The sequence below is a fragment of the Rhipicephalus sanguineus genome, chromosome 7 (genome assembly GCF_013339695.2).
Source record: "Rhipicephalus sanguineus isolate Rsan-2018 chromosome 7, BIME_Rsan_1.4, whole genome shotgun sequence".
NCBI classification, from domain to species: domain Eukaryota; kingdom Metazoa; phylum Arthropoda; class Arachnida; order Ixodida; family Ixodidae; genus Rhipicephalus; species Rhipicephalus sanguineus.
In genome coordinates, this window is record NC_051182.1 from 109,935,013 (window position 1) to 109,941,012 (window position 6,000).

Consider the following 6,000-nt stretch of genomic DNA (forward strand, 5'->3'; position numbering starts at 1 on the left):
CGTGGAAGCAGGAATCAAGCATATTGATACTATGGACATACCGTTTTCGAAAGGAACGATTTGGTACAGTAATCCTTGCTGAGACACATCCACCAAGAATAATGACGCTCCAGTTATGATCACAAAGCATGTGTGTAATTTAGCCATGTTGATTTCCATGCGAATGTACGCCTCCTGCAAAAGGGCTGCCCAAAAAGCAGCTGCATATATATACCTCGCCGGCCGTCTTCGCTACGGCCTCTTTATATTTTTCTTTATTTTGTCATCCCATTTTTGTGAAGATTGCAAGCAACGAACGGTGCTGGCGATCACGGGCGAAGACTCCACGTAAGTAGTATGAAAACATCTGCCTAACAAGCCCTGCCAGTTGCTTGAAGGGAAGCAGGGACGTTTGTCCCACAGCACGCGACGACAAAATGAATAGCATGACAAAGCGTTGACGTTTAGTTGTATTGAAAACTGGTAATGATGTCACGAGTTCAAGACGAGGTACATACATCTTTCTATTGTGTTTGACCCATAAAAACACGAAAAAAGCAAGCTAGCTCTCTTGCTGTATGACATATTGTGATGTTGTCAAGTGAGACTCGAAGGCCGCAGGACAAAGCGCTTGAGCAGCAGCTTGTTTTTGGGCGAATGCAGAAACATCAGTCTCACCATAACTCTATAAAGAAAAATTAGCCTTGAGTTTTCAGTACGGTAGTTATCATTTGAATTGGCCTGGCATATTTTATTTTTACTATACGGCAAATCACATCTCATTGCGCCAATTGTCACACTACAAGGCCAAGAAAGGTACATGTTAAGTTTGTGAGGTTGTGTCTAGTCTGCCTTTTTATACCATTTGGTAGTCTTTAGTTTCTTCCGCATTTCAGCGGGTGTCTGGATTTCAGAAACCATTGAAAAGTAGACGTGCGGTACCATACTTTGTCAATACAAACAGTTTGCGTCGTTTAAATTCCGTAATTCGGTTAAACTCCATCACGACTGTTGCTCACATTGGCCGCTTGGTTCACTAGTTTAAAATAATGTTCACGCAATAACTTCTTGAGGTTTCTCCAGCATATTAGCGGATCAAACACAGATAAATAGGTAACTCAATGTTCTTTGAAAAGAATGTGACACCGTGTTTCTACCATGTTTATTATTGTCAGCTTATTCTACTGAAAATTACAGTGCTCACTATATTGTATAAAGTGAGGACCTAGGTTGATAGGCTTGCGCTGTAATAAAATGCATCACACCTTCCTCTTTCATGAATGCTACTCCACCTTGTGGGTTTTAGGAGCACTGACTCTCCATTGTCATCTCATTTACATGAGCTACTAAGTCCAATTTGTTGATGCTGTCGGCTTATGTTCTCAACCCACTTGTTATGAGTAGAGCTTGTTGCATGACAGCGTGATGTGCGATTTGCAAATTTCAGAGAAACTGTATACGTTGACTATGGAGCGTAACGATTATACACCAAATAGTTTTGCAGCACTAGATTGTACACGTCGCCATGAAATTTGCAAATGATAGCGTGGCACTTCACGCGCTCAATTGTAAAAATGACCGTATGATTTCAGAATATTTTTTAGGAATTAAAATTGGAGTGATATTGTTTTTGGCCGTCTGAGGTCCTAACTATTAGGGAAACACGCACAAAAACATTCTCCGACAAAAATAAAAATTCCAGGGCTGAAAGGGTTAAGTTACCATATTTATTTATTATGTTTCCTCAACTCGCAAAAGAGTTGTTCCCACATTAAGAACCACAACCATGCGCTAGTAAGAACCTATTCAGGATCAGAATCAGGGTCAGTTTACTTGAAGTCAAAGAAAGGATAAATACATTGTAAATATTGACAGAATGAGGTCGGTTTCATGTATTATGTCTTCGTAAACGACTTCATCCATTCAATCTTCACTTCCGCCTCTCAGTGAGTTCATCACGTCGAAAAAGCATCAAAATATTACTGCCACACCGGCTCAGCATGAGCTAAAATGAGCTCTAGTAACATCCCTAACAAAAAAAGAGAAAAAAGCATTCTATTTGCCACGGAATGCACACTTTCTTGGCCCACTTAGTTATTGCACAGCAGACGAAGGCAAATTTTTTAAGCAAGGGATGGTGGATTTTACGACCCATTAAGTATGATATTGCTTGTATTTGTATGTGCGTGTACGCATGCAAAATTTAAAACTTGCGGAGGGGCTGAGCTCCCCTCGTTCCCTTGATACAAATGTTCGTTTTTGTTTGCCCTTGTTTTACCACCTCATACCACCTATTAGAACATCTTGGCAATATAAAGTCACTGTTACTTAGTGTCTCTCCCCTTCCCTTTTTACTCTTATTGACTAGGCCACATTCTTTAAGTTCTTCAATGCTTTTTAAAAACGCTGCTTTTAGGTTACGTTTCTTGCTTGCATCAGCTTAGTAGTTGTCATTATTAAGTCTGCGCATTGCCATTTTCTTGTAATATTCACCATGTTATCATGCACAGGAGGCCCCATCTCAATTTGTAACTGCGGGACCTCGAAATTTGCGAATGTATCGAAGTGTCTTAAGATACAGTTGGCAAGTACCGTATCGGATGCAGAAACTGCGGTAGTATGTTGTATCTGTCTCTCAAATACTACTTGCCTGAGTATTTTGTGCCTTATCGTGATACAAGTTCGAAGTATCTTTGCCCAGCCATCTATAATCCTGACTACTGCTACAGCCGCCGACTGCAAGGCCTTAGTCTCGCGGCACTCCCTCTAAAACTTCTCCAGCCAAGAAATCCGTCTGAGGAAATGGCAAAGCCAGGTGCGTCAAAACTGACTCCTTAACACCCTCGGTGCCCCGAGACCTTCCACAGTGAAGTTAATGAGTGCGTAGAAGTCCGGCTCAAACAGCATAAGTGAGTCGCCAAGGCGAATGATTGGACCGCAGAACAGACATTCTGCCTTGCTGACAGCGAAGTAATGGTGTGCAAAACTTGTGCAACAAAAAGAATTCTTTATATTATCGGAAAGCACCTCACATACAATTTGTAGATGATTGTGTCGAAGTGTACAAAAGTTTTCAGCCATGCGCAGCGCTTGCAAAATTTTCTGATTTTGTAAGTTTTACAGGTGCGCACTAAAATGATATTTATTGTCACTGAGCGGAAATTGTTGCTGTAGCGATGCAGTAGGGTGCCCGCGTAAATTGCGATAGATATACCGTGCTCGATGTCCTTTGCCTAACGGGCACCCTCATCTATTTTTAATTGGTAGAACGCTACACCATCTTAGACCACGTCGATGTAGAGGTCCTCGTACTGACATGCGGCATCGTGAAAAATTCAGGAGCCCTGGCGCTATTGTGGAAATGCGGGCAAGGAAAGTTGGCGTGTACGTTCCTTGACTTACCACTTTCGTTTCTTTCTTTCTTTCTTTCTTTCTTTCTTTCTTCTTTCTTTCTTTCTTCTTTCTTTCTTTCTTTCTTTCTTTCTTTCTTTCTTTCTTTCTTTCTTTCTTTCTTTCTTTCTTTCTTTCTTTCTTTCTTTCTTTCTTTCTGTGTGTCTATCGCATTGCGCATAGCTGCCTCTTAAATCTTCCTTCCTCCATGTCGGGAATCGGACCCTCATTCAGGTGCTTAGCTGCGCCACATTTGAGTTCCTACAGGCAACAACAGTGGTCATGAGTTCATATTCAGGCCTCGATGAACCACCCCAATAAAAGATCAGGTTCCCATGTCAGAAATGGCAGATCACTGACAAACACACGATCGTGAGAGAATCCGTTACTGAAAAACGGTGCATTGGAATTCACATCCGACTTGCGCACCTACGAGGGCTTAAGCAGCACAGCCGTACATTCCTTGCGCTCGCATGCGTCGGTTTTGTTTAATAACAATCGCAAGTCGATGTCGCTGGTCGGATAAAGAGGGGTTTGTTTGCATAGCTGGTCGTCACGATGTTCGTATTGTGGCGTCGGCGCTGTTTAGCCGAACCACAACGAGCTGAATACCCAGCTTTGCAGAAGATTCGACTGATAATGGTGCGGTACCTAACCGAACAGATAAAAACGCAATGAGGAGAAGACTTCTTTGGAAGGTGGCATTCACGATTTTTCGTGGTGCAGAAGAGGAATATTGAATTTCCTACACTGTGGTTTTATAAGAGCCCGGCAGAGGAAAAAAAACATGGTTGATCCCAACGTCATGGGAATCGTTATAACACGAAAGTAAAACGTGCCCTTACAGAAATAGTTTAATGATGTAAGAGGGCTTGCACAATGTCTGTTGGTTTTTGGCAGCTACAGCACCGTTTAACGAGGATGCCCCAGCGTTGACACTTTGTGGCACATCTCCAAACCGACGACTAACGTTCATGATGAAGGAATAAACAAACTTTTGTTGTAGCTGTAGTAGTTAACGGTTAGAGCATAATAAGAATGTTGTGTGACAGCCAGAAGAATGTCGCTGATTGGACGCAGAAGTTGGGCAAAGGTCGCCATCCCTATTGAATAACACGACCGGACTAGAGGGAAACGCAACGCGCGTCCTGCCGCGATTGTTCTCGGCGCGAGCCTAAGCGGGGAACTTGGTGTTACAGCCAGACGAGGCAGACCAATGCAGGAGTGCGTTGCAGAGCTATTTTAGGGGCGAAGCTCCTTAAGGCGGCACCCGTTCGTCCCTCGTCGTGCTCGTAGTAGTGAGTAACAAGTCTTACCCTTTGACCTCCAAGGTGGTGCCGGTGGGAGATTTCTCCTGTGCGTTGTTGAACAATAAAAAATTCGCAGCGTGCGCGTTAACTAAAAGCCGAATTCTTCTGTCTCTGTAGAAGTGTAAGTGTTAGCTAAAAGCCGACTTCTTCTGTCTCTCATTCCCATTAGCAGCCATTGTTTACCTCCAAGGTAGTGCCTGGTGAGATTTCTCCTGTGCGTGATTAAACAATAAACATTTTGTTCAAAACGCCGTTGATTGATGAAATAAACCAACGAAAGACGCCAGATGTTTTGTAAAAACAAAACGAAAGAACGCCAGATGTTTCTAAAGCAAAACGAAAAAGACGCCAGCTGCTTAACGAAAGACGCAAGGTGTTTTCTAAAGCAATGGTTTTCTAAACAATGAAAATTCACAGCGTACATGTAAAATTAAAGTGAGCTGCAAGTCGTCATAACTCATCGAACCTTTAGTATAAACGCGCCCGATCTCACGTCGGTGATGATGTACTGGGCAGAATTCACGGAAGATTCACGGTTTACCGATGAACCTCCGCAGCTTCGCCCACTCATCATCATTCACTCCGTGGATATGCTGTGATTTTTTTAATATGGATGGACGATATGAGCGAGGCCGAGGCTTGGCCTAAGGTCGCCACCTCGCGGTGTGTTAAGGCGTTCACAAAACTGCGCTTCTATTCGAAAGGCGCCGAACGGGACGGACGCGCTGTAACGACGCGATGCAGGAGTTAATCGCAGACGCCGAGAGCACACCGCTGACCGAGAGCACTGCGAGAGGAAAGTGTGAGATATAAATGCCCGTTTGTAGAACCTTTACATTGTGTGACCGTGGCGCAGAGGATGGAACCCGGCATCCGTTCTCGCGGTCCGAGAGGTCGTGGTTTTGACTCCCGGTGGCGGAACTATTTCTTAGGGGCGAAGCTCCTCTTTGTCTAACCTTGCCACGTCTCCGTTGTCCAGCGTAAACACCTTTGCAAACTGCCCACTGCTTCGTCTTTGCAAACATCCCACTACGACCCATCACCGATCCTTTGCAAACTGCCCACTACTTAGTCTTTGCAAACATCCCACTACGATCCATCACCGATCCATTACTTCAGCGACCATAAAGCCGTTATAATGAAGGGGGAACGGAAGCCACCTTTGCAAAGTGCCCACAACATCGTCTGTGCGAACATCCCACTAAGACCCATCACCGATCCAATACTTCACCATCCATAAAGCCGTTATTATGAAGGGGGAACGGCAGCCACGTCTAGCTACCACTTACGATTATTAAAATTACTTGTATAACTATATACA